The sequence below is a fragment of the Ahaetulla prasina genome, chromosome 1 (genome assembly GCF_028640845.1).
Source record: "Ahaetulla prasina isolate Xishuangbanna chromosome 1, ASM2864084v1, whole genome shotgun sequence".
NCBI classification, from domain to species: Eukaryota; Metazoa; Chordata; class Lepidosauria; order Squamata; family Colubridae; genus Ahaetulla; species Ahaetulla prasina.
In genome coordinates, this window is record NC_080539.1 from 260,737,464 (window position 1) to 260,751,487 (window position 14,024).

Genomic DNA, 14,024 nt, shown 5'->3' on the forward strand with positions numbered 1-14,024 from the left:
AAATTTCCCCTACCGATTCTGTGGGCATGGCTTGCTGGGGGAGGTCATGTAACTGGGTGGGTGTGGCCAACTCAACATCACTCGCATCGAGGGGCTCTTCACCAGCCCCTTCCCTCTCAGCCACTTTTTGTATCGAATGGCAGAAAAATGGGGAGGGGAATATTCTTGCCTACCATCCTTCCCTCAGTCTGTGCTGAGACTGAGGAATGGATGACAGGCAGGAAAATGCCCTTCCCCATTTTCCTACCTTTCACAAAAATGGCTCCATTCCAACTGCTCCCCTCATCCCCCCCCCCCCGCTCCTGGGGACTACCTTAAAAGGGACAGGCTTTTCCCGTTAAAGACCTTGGAGTTTTCATGTCAAATGATCTAAGTGCCAAAGCCCACTGCAACTACATAGCAAAAAAAGCTCTAAGAGTTGTAAACCTAATCTTGCGTATCTTCTTTTCCAAAAACACCACACTACTAACCAGAGCATATAAAACATTTGCTAGACCAATTCTAGAATACAGCTCGCCTGTTTGGAACCCTCACCACATCTCTGACATCAATACAATTGAGCGTGTCCAGAAATATTTTACAAGAAGAGTTCTCCATTCCTCTGAAAACAATAAAATACCTTATCCCACCAGACTTGAAATCCTAGGCTTAGAAAACTTGGAACTCTGTCACCTTCGACAAGACCTAAGTTTAACTCACAGAATCATCTATTGTAATGTCCTTCCTGTCAAAGACTACTTCAGCTTTAATTGCAATAATACTAGAGCAACTAATAGATTTAAACTTAATGTCAACCGCTTTAATCCAGATTGCAGAAAATATGACTTCTGTAACAGAATCATCAGTGCTTGGAATACTTTACCTGACTCTGTGGTCTCTTCTCATAATCCTAAAAGCTTTAACCAAAAACGTTCTACTATTGACCTCACCCCATTCCTAAGGGATCATAAGGGGCGTGCATAAGCGCACAAACGTGCCTACCGTTCCTGTCCTATTGTTTTTCTTTTCTTCTTCCTATATGTTGTGTCTTGCCCGCCCTCAGAGCAGCCGGGGCCTTCTTACCTGCTCCCGAACACTGAGGAATGTATGCCACCCGGCCCAAGTCCTGGCTCCATGCCCACACAAACTGCAGAAGAAGGAGCATCTCCCTGCCCCAGCCCTGACTCCATGCCCAGGCAAACGGAGCAGCTAGACCCCTCCCCCTCCTCCACAGCATGTGAGCCTGAGGAGGGTTTACTCCCAAGAACAGCTGATTGGAGTGACCCTCGCATCAGAAGATTGGATAGGCGGAGGCAACAGAGGGAAGGGAGGGGCAGGTCTTAATGAGTGCTGAGTCATGGAGCCACACCCCATGGCCTATATAAAGGATCTACTTTCTGGCAGTCTCTGAGTCAGGCAAAAGTCGAACTTATCTTGCTGAAGTCACTTACTGGTCTCCTGCCTGCTCTGAGGACTTTGCTAGGACTTTGGGCAGAGCTGCAGAGGCAAGCCTGATTCGGATTTCCCTGACCCGGCCGTCAGCGGAGGAGTGGGACACGACACTATATATATATATGCTTATACCTCCTTATATTTACTCATATAAGTGTTTATATACTATATAATCTTTTTGTATGATACCTACATATATTGTTGTGACAAATAAATAAATAAATAAATAAAGGCTGCAGCAGCTCCATTCTGAATGGAGGGAAAAAAGTTAGTATTCTCTCTGCTGTATTTAACATTAAATTCTGTGGAATATTGAGAGGCTGGAAGAAGTGAGCAGCAACCAGCTGGGCATGGGTGGGGCCAAAAAGGGGTAATTACTACCGTTTTGGTGAACTGATCCCCATAATCCCTAGTGGTTCACCTGAACCAGTAGGATTTCACCCCGACTTAGCCCTCAACAAAGTAAAGAAATTAAGGTCCACAAATTCTTCCTTTTGCACAAAAATGGCATAATATGTACTTCTTTTTAAAATGACAAATAAGATGCTATAACATTTATACAAACTATAAAATAAACCAGCAATTCAAAGGACTTTTTCTTACCCAGAGCAAGGAATAGGTTTCTATAGTGAGATAAATTAAAGCTTATTCCATATCTGAAACAATACTTCACTTGCATTGCTCTGAGTCCAACTAATCCCAATCCATAGTCCATAAATTATTCTGTACTTTGTGCTAACAGATATAAACTGCAAAAATCCAAATGCTTAATAATGGTACTCCAGATCTTTGCAGCCAAGAGTTGAGAGCCCTAGCCAGGTTGTAACACGGTTTAGTTTTGGAACATGGGTTACTGTGTGAATCTGGCCTCTGTAGATAGTAAACCAGTTTCCGGCTGAGTGCGATATTACATTATCCAACGGTGGTTTACTCCACGAAGTATGACACAGTTTAGTGCAATGTGTGAACCCACAGGGATGATGATAAGATGAGCTTGCTGGTACCAAAAGATCACTGCTGATTTCAACATTACTGCTTAGAAACCATGTTACTGATTAGTGCTATGAATGTTCTGAAAGACATGTGGTATGTGGACAATGCTTACTTCTGTTTAAAGATTTTGGACTGTGAAGAATCAACAGAGAAGTTTTCATCACTTCGGCTTCCAGTCCCAGGGTAAAACATCATGCTGACCCTGGTGATGTAGGGTTTCTTGTTTTCCTCCCACTGTACGCCATGTTTGTTAGTATCATCTCCATCTTCTTCTTTTTGAAGTTGTTCTTCATCCTTCCAAGGAGGGCTTGTCTTTCTTTCCCTTGGATAAAAAAGAACCATGAAATGTATGACTTGCTATCAATCCAGGTATCCTGACCTTCTTTAGCCGAGTGCCCCTCAGCTATTTGGGATTATGCAAGGAACTGTCTTTTCTCAATAGTTTCTCCCCATCTGATCCAATCCAACAAGTTGAATATGCTGCAGGTCCCATCATCCAAAGAATGTCAATTGGAAGGGACTGGAAGACATGCCTTTTTTGGAGTAGCCCCTGTCCTTTGCAACATCCTTCCTTCAGAGAAGGATGGCCCCAGCCCTATTAGCCTTTTTTGTAGGGTTAAAAAATTCAATTTCTTGGCTTTATTGACAATTATGATGATAATTTTCTTGGCAGCTGCATCTATTTATTTTATACTGTTTGTAATTGTTTTAAAACTATTTGCATTCAGAGTCCCTTAGCTGAGATGGGCAGCTATAAAAATTAAATTAATTAATTAAAAACAAAATACTGTACTCTGAGTTTGCATAATCTTTGGGAAGAAATCCAGGAAAGTCAAACAAAAATCAGAATACACCCTTAATGCAGTGCTTCTCAAATAGTGGGGCGGGCCCCCAGGGGGGGTGCGAGGCTCCGTAAAGGGGGGCGCATTTGACCTCGGCAAACACTGTCATAACAAGCTAAGCCCCGTGTTTACAGTCGCGCGGGGGGGGGGGGGGCGCGAAAAATGTTTTCTTCTTCCTAGGGGGGCATGACAGAAAATAATTGAGAAGCACTGCCTTAATGTAAGCTTGGCAAGAAGGTTCTCTGAACATTTGTAGGTAGCTGCCAATTTTCTGATTATGGGTTCCTTTTTTAAAAAAAAATCATATGACCCCATTCCCAATTTTATTATTATTTACATATATTTCTTTTTCACATTTCACAGAGTGGCTTGGAAAATTCTATATCAGAATTAATTTCACTGAAAAACATAGAATCATAAACTCACAGGATGGGAAGGGCCATTGAAGGTCTTCTAGTCCAACTCTTTCCCCAATATATGAGCTACAATTCCTTAAGAGGTTTAACAATATTTACCATTAATTAAAGAGCTCAAGATTTTGCAATAAAGGTTCAGTAACACATAGAATGAGATTTGCAAATATCTCAAAGATTTGTCAACTTTGGAAGCCATGTTAGGCCAGAAGCGTCATGCTGCCACTTTCTTGTGTGGGAAAGTAGGAGGGGGGATTTAGTAGAGGGGTTGTCTTTAGACATAATAGCATTCTTCCTGTCAGTCAAGGTCAGGCTGATCCTGCATCTGGAGAAAGAGTGGTCGAAGTACTGTCTTGAGATGGGGCGGTTGGCGATTGGAGCATCTGATCGACTGAGGAGTGAGGGGATGGTTTTGGGGGTTTTGATTTAGTGAGGGAAAACCCAGACCTCTCAGATTCAGGTTTTTCCAGATGTGCCAGTTTACCTATAATAATAAATAGAATTTTGAAAGATGCTTGCTTCAGAGTTTTTACTTGAAGTTGGGTTTTTTCCTAGAACGCTGACATAAGCTAGATTCAGAAAAGCTAGAGATCCTGGAATTAAATTGCTAACATCTGATGTTCTGAAACAGAACAGGCAACATTGCTCTTAGACATTTTTTTTGTTTATAACATTATCAAAAATAGGGCTAGACATATTATATATTGACAAACAACGTTTTACTAGCTCTTAAAAACATCAGGATATTTGCCTACCTTAAATGACTATTAAATAATATGTTGACCAGGAACAAATATTTAGAAGAAAATAGGAATCAACAAAATGATTCAAAACTGGGAAAGGAGTGTGCTACAGTTCTATACTGATATCTTTTAAAATGTATATGCAGATATATATATATATATATATATATATATATATATATATATATATATATATATATATATTTGTTTTCTGAGGTTTTCACGGGTGTTTGTATATAGGTCTTTGGTTGTTCGGGTTTTCTCCGTGTAAAATTGGAAGTGTCTTGGCGGCGTTTCGTGAAGTCTCATTCGTCATCTTCAGGCTTCAACCGTGCTTCTGGGAGCTCCCAGAAGCTAAGCTGAAGCCTGAAGATGACGAATGAGACTTCAAACGCCGCCAAGACACTTCCAATTTTACACGGGAGAAAACCCGAACAACCAAAGACCTATATATATATATATATATATATATATATATATATAAAAATATATATATATATATATATATATATATATATATATATAGACAAATGCTAGCCTATAAGTAATGGAACTGGACTACAAACGCTAGCCTATAAGTAATGGAACTGGACTTCAAACTGCTGAGAGACATAACAACCACTTCAAATATGTTGATAATACTGCTTTCATAATGTAAAGAGAGGAAAACCCAGGGAATCCCTTACTAAATGTGAAAAAAAAATGTTCAAAACCAGGGCTGTTTAAAATTAAAACAATAACGACCTAATGTTGTACAGGCAACGCCAATACAAACAGATGAAGGAGCAGAAGATTTTATGTTCCTAGGTTCAAAAATTCACAGAGTCTCTCAGTAGCCATGAAATAAGACATCTATTATGACACATTTAGGCAAAACATTAAACTGCAGAGAAATCTCATTGACCAAGGTACAGTCAAGGCAATGATTTTTCTAGTTGTAAGAGCTGTGAAATCTGGTGTATTCGAAAACCTGAAAGAAGAAAAATGGAAGCTTCTGAATTGTGGTGCTGGAGAAAATAGTTAAGAATATTTGGACCACGCTCACAATTCATTACTAGTGTAAGTAAAACCATTGGAAGCATTAAGAATAAAACTAAAACTTAAATGTTTGGGGCGTGTAATACAAAACCAAGAGTCATTGGTGAAGATCCCATAACTGGGAACAATCAAAGGCTATCAGAAAAGAAGCTGTCAAGAAATAAGATGGGCAAATGTTATCACTGATGTTAGAAGGACAAGCTGACGAACTCACAGAAGCAGTTATCAACAGATAATGCCAGTGAAGTGAACAACAATGACAACAAAATACCTTAATGACCTTAACAATGTCAGTATCATGCCTAGAATGTTTTATAAATAGGCACTGTGAATGCTATCTGTCTATCTATTCGTCTGTCCATATCTATCTATCTATCTATCTATCTATCTATCTATCTATCTATCTATCTATCTATCTATCTATCTATCTATCTATCTATCATTATCTATCTATCAACTATCATCTATCAACTATCATCTATCTAACTATATATATTATCTATCTTTCTATCTTTCTATCTATCTATCTATCATCTATCTATATATATATCTGTGATGGCAAACCTATGGCACATGTGCCCAAAATGGCACATGAAGCCATGTTGCCCGGCACATGCAGCCTTGCCTGTCTGTCTTCTGGGTTTCTGGCACGCATGTGTGCGCGATGATCAGCTGTCCTTAGCAAATGGGACAGTGCCAAAAACTGGCCTGCACATATGCACCGGCCAGCTGATCATCGGGCGTGCATGCACGCTAGAACCAGGAACTTCAGCTTTTCTGGAATGCAGCCCTGATGAGTGTGCGCATGCGTGCGACATTTCTGCACAACCTTTTCGGCAATCGGCACTATCTCTATCTGCATTTGATATCCTTCTGACTTCACTATTCATTGCATTCCAATAAATAATGCAATAATTATTGCATTCTGCATTGTTATCTCATAATTCTATCTCTTCCTGTGCCTATTAAGTTATACAATTATGAAAGGGGTGGATAAAGTTTAACCTCTTTAACAGCCATACTTTTGGGGTTTTTTCCTCAGAGGCCAGAAAGGCAACCAAAATATAACAGAAAATCTGTGAAAACTGAGGCAGGATTTCCCAGGATTTCTGCTACGAAATACAAGTTTAAATTTTGATTGTTTGCTGGACTCAATCAGCCTTTAAATTCTAGCCTTGCCAGCTTATCTCCCACCATTTTAATTCCAACCCACTTATCTTTCAACCCAACCTGCAAAAGTGTAGTTGCTTAAGTCAAAAGGCTGCCTGACCACTTGTGTTATAATAAAAATGTAAAGTGTTATAAAGTTCTTACTACATGGTAAGATACAATATCTTTGACTTTGCATAAGAACACTGGCAATCCCCGATATATTCAATGAATTTTCAGTAATTAGTTTTCAGGTATTGCTTTGGGAACCCTAACAATACCAGACGCATCTTACACATGCTTTAAAATGCCAGAGTAAACCAATGAGTGGACAACTGCAAAATGTACAGCGTAATCACTGTAACTAAGCATATTCAAAAATCTCTTTAGGCTGCAATCTGATAATTGCTGAACTAAGTTGTCTCCCATTTTTATTCCCTGTAGGTAGCGAGCGAAAAACAAGGATTACCTTCACATAATCGTTGCAAAGGCAGACTCTCTGATACATCATTTTTTTAAAAAATGTCACACAGTCTCGAGATATTCATCTTATTATAGTACTAGGAATAAAATCTGTTAAAAAAATAGTTTGTATGGAATCTTCCTTCCCCTCCCCACTGTTTGCCATAGGACCCAAAACCCCAAATAGCTCAGGGTTTGTGCTTCTCCCAAATAAAGTGTTCCTTTTATCCCCTGCCCTTTAACTCACATTTTATGGCTGCTGTAGCCACTTGCAGGGATGCACTAGAGGCTTTGTGATGCAAGTCCCATTGCTTGTGTCTCTGTCCCAGAGTCCTAGGAAGGTCTTTGTTGAGGTCACCATGGTAACATAAGAAAAGGGAGGGGGGGGACCAATGAAATCTGTAGCAAGGAAGAGTGGAAGAACCTTATTAGAAGGGGTTTAGGCCCTCCTGGGAAGCAAATCCCACAGGAGAAATTAACTCTTGAGCTGTTGGGCTGATTGAACCATTGGTAACTAAACGACACTGGTGAATTATTCGTTCTTGCTCATATTGTGGTCTTACATGTAACTATCCTGGTTTCCAGATTCATGAAGAGTAGAGACAATCATTTGCTTCATTTGGCTCATCCCTCAAGACCTAGGTTTGCATGCAGTGGGCATACAAGTGCCCTCAGCTTCATATATGATGGAATGGTACCATAAGCATTAAAAAGATGTGACTGCTATAATATACCTGTGGATTCATTCACATGTGTAAAATTTGACAAAATGCGTGATAAATGTGAGTGTCTTAATCCAGTGAGGGGAGGTATCCTAGAAAAAAAAGAGGCTTTCGTATTTCAATGTATTTATAACCATTTTAGTAAAGTGTAATAATGTATTAAAGGTATGGTAGGTACTGTAAGAATTCATTATACCATAGAAACATTTTAGAAAATAATATATGGGTTTCTTTATAAATATTTGGGGCTGAGGTAAAGTTTATCCAGTCAATGATTCCAAAGAACTTCAAAAGGGCCTCTCCAACTTGTAGGAATGGCTGATACATTTTGAGGCAGAAGATCCAGCCTTCTCATTCATTAATGGGATCTGTGTGGCTATGATTGATCAGGAAGACCATCTTGGAATGACAATGGATATATTTCAAAACAGAAACATCAACACAAGTTGCAACTGCTATAAAAATTGACAAATTCCATGCTTGGAATTAATACATGGAAGCATGGAAAAAAATACAGTCAGGATAGCAATGACATTGTATAAATCTATGGAATGGCAATATTTGGAGTACTGTCTTTGTTCCAATCACTCAAAGTGATGGAAAAAGTATAAAGCATGGCAACCAAAATAATGAAAATACTTCCTTGTGAGGATAGAGTTCAGCCTGAGGCTTTTTAACTTTGAAGGAAAGACAGGCAAAAGAGGCACAATACAAATGTGTAACAAATACATGACTGATGGATTGAGGACTATGAAGTTGGAATTGACTTTCGGTGACATTAAAATGTGTTTCCAGAAACATCTTTCTCACTTTCATAATGTCAGAACTCACCTGCTCCCCACCCCCCATTCAGACCAAGGACTAAGGATGTCTGAGGGTTCACAAAGGGCAGAAGAAGGTAGCAGACCTTAAAATAATACAAAACAGAAAGTGTTAAACTATCATTCTCAGAATAAGAGGAGCATCTCAAGCAGAGGTGGATGTCAGCAGGTTCTGACCAGTTCTGGAGAACCAGTAGCGGAAATTTTGAGTAGTTCGGAGAATCGGTAGTAAAAATTCTGACTGGCTCCGCCCCCATCTATTCTCTGCCTCCCAAGTTCCAGCTGATCAGGAGGAAATGGGGATTTTGCAGTATCCTTCCCTCAGAGTGGGGTGGGAATGGAGATTTTACAGTATCCTTCCCCTTCCATGCCCACAAAGCCACACCCACAAAGCCATGCCATGCCCACAAAGCCACACCCACAGAACCAGTAGTAAAAAAATTTGAAACCCATCACTGTTCTCAAGGCTACTAAAATGGGGTTCTTCCTACGGTATTTACATGGATAGAATTTTTCAGTTAAACCATTTTTGCTTAATCAAAGCTGGTTTAAGAAAAAGCTTGGAACAGCCTTCAAATACTACTGGGCTAGATTCCCAAGGCAAATACTTTTGCTGAGCTTGCAAGGAAGCATGTGATATTGATAAAGCAGCCAAGGTAACACATTATTGAGAGTTAGTTGTTCAAAGTAGTGGTATAGGTCTGCAGCCAATGTTGCAAATTTAATAAAATCAGCCTAAATTTATTTTTAAAAATGAATTATTCCTACACTTATTTAACCATTTCCTCATTAGTTCATAAAATGAATGCTATGCCAATATGACATATAGTGATATACCATCTCTCCCTATTATCCAGTTGAGACTCTATCTCTCCTATATTCAGACATTCTACTAGATGCATTCGCATAACAAGCTTCTGTTCACTTTGCTTGTCAAAGTGGATATATGTACTGTTATCCTATTCCCCTCTCATGTGGCTCCTTACCTTAAAATGGCTTTACTGTGGTAAGACTCAGATAACTAAGTCAACTTTGTTGTTAGTTGCAAAGTCATGTCTGACCCATTCCGACCCCATGGAGAACATTCCTCCATGCCTTCCTCTCCTCTACCATCCTTGGAGTCCATTTAAGCTCACGCCTATTGCTTCAGTGAGTCCATCCAGCCACCTCATTCTCTGTCGTCCCCTTCTTCTTTTGCCCTCAATCTTTCCCAGCCTTAGGCTCTTCTCCAGTGAGTCCTTCCTTCTCATTAGGTGGCCAAAGTATTTCAGTTTCATCTTCAGGATCTGACCTTCTAAACAGCAGTCAACTAGGTCAACTACAATTAGTTAAATGTGCAAGCCACAATGTTACAATGTTTCCCATATTTTCAAATTATCACAGTTTACTGCCTCTTCGTCCTCCTCTAATTACCACCAGCCTTCCCTATCTGCATTTTATTGCAAACTTCTAGAACCTGTGCCTTCTAATTCTGTATTTGACCACTTTTAATCTGGCTTCTACTTCAGTACTCCATTAAAACTTTTGCAAGCATTATAGTATTACTGAAAGTTTTCTTTTGGATACCCATTTCTCTTTTCCTTTCAGTGGAGTTGATAACTCTCTTGCACTTCCCTCCCCCCTCCGGAGCATCTGTGCCTTCAAGTTATGTTAAGAGGACAACTTCCAGAATTTCTAGACACCTCGGCTGTTGGCTTGATGCATCTATAGGGGTTGTGATAGGAAAGACCATTCTAGAATTTTCTTGATTTCAGTTAATTTCTCACAGATTGAGTTGACTCTCCAGTGATTTTGTTTGTGCTTTGCTTCTCTTTTACTGTCCACATATTGTCTTTCATCTCTTCACTTCTCATGATGTTCGATATGGCTTCTAATAGGAAGCTTTATCTTCTTTCTTGGAATTTCTTGTGTTTCCTTTTAAGGATCCTTTCCTTTATGCTTCTTTGTGTTTTTGCATCCTGCAGAAGGTTTATGGCCTTGGGTGGCTTTGTTTTTTTTCACTTTCTCTGAGTATCTCCTGATCAGTCTATTCCTACATTATATTATTTCTTCCTCTGAACACTTACACAAAGACAGAAGTCCTCCTTCGTACTTTGTGGGAAATGGACAGAGTATGGTCAAAAAATTTCCATGCTTCTAGGAGCTAGTTTGATGCAATGGTTAAGATGAAGGACTTGAAACTAAGAAGCTGTGAATTCTAGTTCTACGGAAGCATGTCACAGCTTCAATCTACCTCACAGGGTTGTTGTTATGGGGAAAACAGAGGAGGCAACATGATGCCTTGAGTGGTACAAAGTAAAAGCACCTAAAACATGAATAAAAATATTTCTGTTTATTATAGGGGATGCCAGTTTGGCCTAGTGGTTAAGGTACTAGGCTAGCAATTGGGAGCCTGAGTTCGAATTCTGTCTTAGGTATAACAGCCAGCTGGTTGACTTTGGGCCAGTTATATTGTCTCAGCCCAACCCTGGTATGTTGTGGGAAAAATAGGAGAGAGGAGTATTAGATATGTTTGCCACCTTGAGTTGTTTATAAAAATGAAAAAGATAGCATATGCATACATACCTACATATATACATACCTTGGCATACCTTGCAATGTTTGTAGAATATGCAAAACAATTATGTGCCATTCATTTCATATTTGCTTGAAATTGGACTTCATCAGTATAGAAACAGCCTAATTTCAATCATCTAGCCATGGCACAGATTTATTGGTTTGTAAGGTTTTTTTGCCATCTGTTCCTCTGCTATGAAATTTGCTACTTGCTACCTGTGGTTTTGGCTGATCTTGAAAAAAGTTAAGGAGGGTCAGATCCAGGTAACACTTTGCAAAGAGATAGCCAGCTGGTCTCTGTTACATAGAGAAACGGAAAAGAAAAAAAATCAAGGAAGAAGGTGATAGAAGGGTGTCCATTAGGTGTGTGTGTGTGTGTGTGTGAAAAGTCAAGTTGTTGATTGCAACAGTGTGATTGAAACCCTTTATATGCATACTGTTATGCACATTAAAAAGGAGCAGGGCTGTAATTCTGCTATTGAATCACCTATTTCCAAATAAAATAACTGCTAAGGATATCATATGGACTGCATCCAGATACTTAATTAGATTTGGGACTTGATTCAAGAGAGTTTTTACCTTTCATTCCTCTTGTATATATGGTCTGTAAATGTCCAAATGCAGTGTACCAGGAAAAGAAAAGAGTTTGATTTTGAAATGACATCACAAATTGCTGGTTCAGGTTTAAATTAATTTTCATGCTATGCTATATGGTTCAACAATGATCTCTTTACTAAACCACAGTTGGATAGGTTCCCAGAATACAAACCACAATGTGTGAGTTCATGTATCACCTTAGCCAAAATCAAACAACCAGGTTATGGCTTAATACGAGGTAATCCTACACGTTTCAGAAATTGCCATCAGAATACCTTAGGTTGTTTTCCAGAATTTGTATGGGTAAAGATAATCCCCAAGACTCCTTCTACCTTATTCTTCTTTTATTTAGTATTTTCTGATCTTTATCTTCTTAGCTGAATGAAGGCATGTTGATCTAATGTTAAGGTTTAACTTTGCTTCTTTACACCTTTTCCTTTAATCTTAGAAAAGAAAATACAACAAAGCATATTTGCAGCAAGTTGTCATTTGCTTCACATCTGACTTGAATGCTACTTTATCCCCTTTTGTGTTTACAACAATGGAACATTAAGCGTCCCTTTAACGATCAAGATTTCCACATTAATAATTTGAGTTGGTTACGCAGTGCCTAGAAATTCAATGCAATCTTAATGGGGAATCTTAACTCTTGGGTGTATTGTTATTTATTTAAATAAGACAAATGTGATGTTAGATTTGTAGGAGGTGAGTAATTACAGTACATTTGTACAGCACATTCTTCATCTCTTCTATATAATGAGCCAAGGAAGCTGGCATTTAGCCTTCTAAAAATATCTGTGTTATTTTCTTTTTTCCTTGTTGCAAATAAATGCTAAAGAATGTGGAAGCAGATATGCATACTCTGTTCCAAACACAACACCAAGAGAGACATATAAGACAATTGCTTCTGTACAAAATTGCTGCAAGCTTTCAAGTTTCAAGAACTCTTCATCAGGCAAAGAGAGAGAGAAAGGGAGAGGGAAGGAGGAAAGAAAATGCCAGATTGCATGTTTAAATGAATTGATGCAATCTCCAGATACACAAATTACTCACGGATCTGGAGACCATTAAGATGGGGGCAGCAGTTGTTTTTGCTTGGAATTCAGAATGTCTTTCTTCCATGCATACAAACACATACATGCACACACAAGCACCCCATTCTATTTGAACACTCTTTCCCATAGACTGAAAGGTAAATAGAAATTAAAATAATTTAGAATTATCTAGAATTGCAGTGCTCATTCATCTGTACACTATTCAAACCAGAGTGGCTGGGTTCACACATTCGCTACCTTTGCTTATGCAATATACTAAGTCCAAACAACATAAAAGACTTTATGGCTTAGTGCAGAGGCCTTCAAACTTGGCAGCTATGCTGACTGGAAAATTCTGGGAGTTGAAATCCACAAGTCTTAAAGCTGCCAAGTTTGAAGACCTCTGAGTTAGTATGTTGTTATATTCATTATTCACAAAAGATATTCACAACAGGTTATAATTAGACAATACAGCTTTTTTTTTTTTAAATGAGATAGAACTGTGAAGTTATATTTGTCTACTTAACTCTTATCGCAGTCCAAAGATTTCAGTTTCGCTCTGGCTGCAATCCACTTCCCATGCTTCTATTCAATTTCAGTAATGGGAATTAAGATGATGTGTAATATAGGCTTATATTTTCCTTTGTCACTTAGCACTTTACCCCTGGAGAAAGACTGATGTGTTTTGTTCCTTTTTAACATTATCCAGACATTTTGCTATCTTATGACTGCAGAGGAGAGAAGACTCAGTGCTTTTCATGTAAGTAAAGCTATTTTACTCCCGCTCATCCGATATAAACAAAACTTATGAATTGCTTATAAAAGTAATCTTGTCTTAGCTGGAAATTAAACAAACAGCAGCATTATTCTTTCCTTCCATATATTTTAAATGTACAAATAGCATAAAATATGTGGAGTGATATTTAGAAAATGAGAACACAAAATCCAAGTTTCAATGTCATATTTTGATTTGTTTTGTTGTGGTAAGCTAAAATGGGTTCGCTGAAATTTTTTTTTTAAAAAAAACACCTGCCTTCATAAGACATATGTGGGTATTTATTTGTGGACAAGGCTTTAGGTTTTGATACAGAATTTTAAAAAATTCTGCCCTGCTTGGATAAAATAAGTCAAAACAAACTGTAATGAAAAAGAGGTTTTCCAATCAAAAGTTTGCACTGTTCAACTTGTGTCATGCACAGATGTGTTCTTTCATCCTCGTGTTC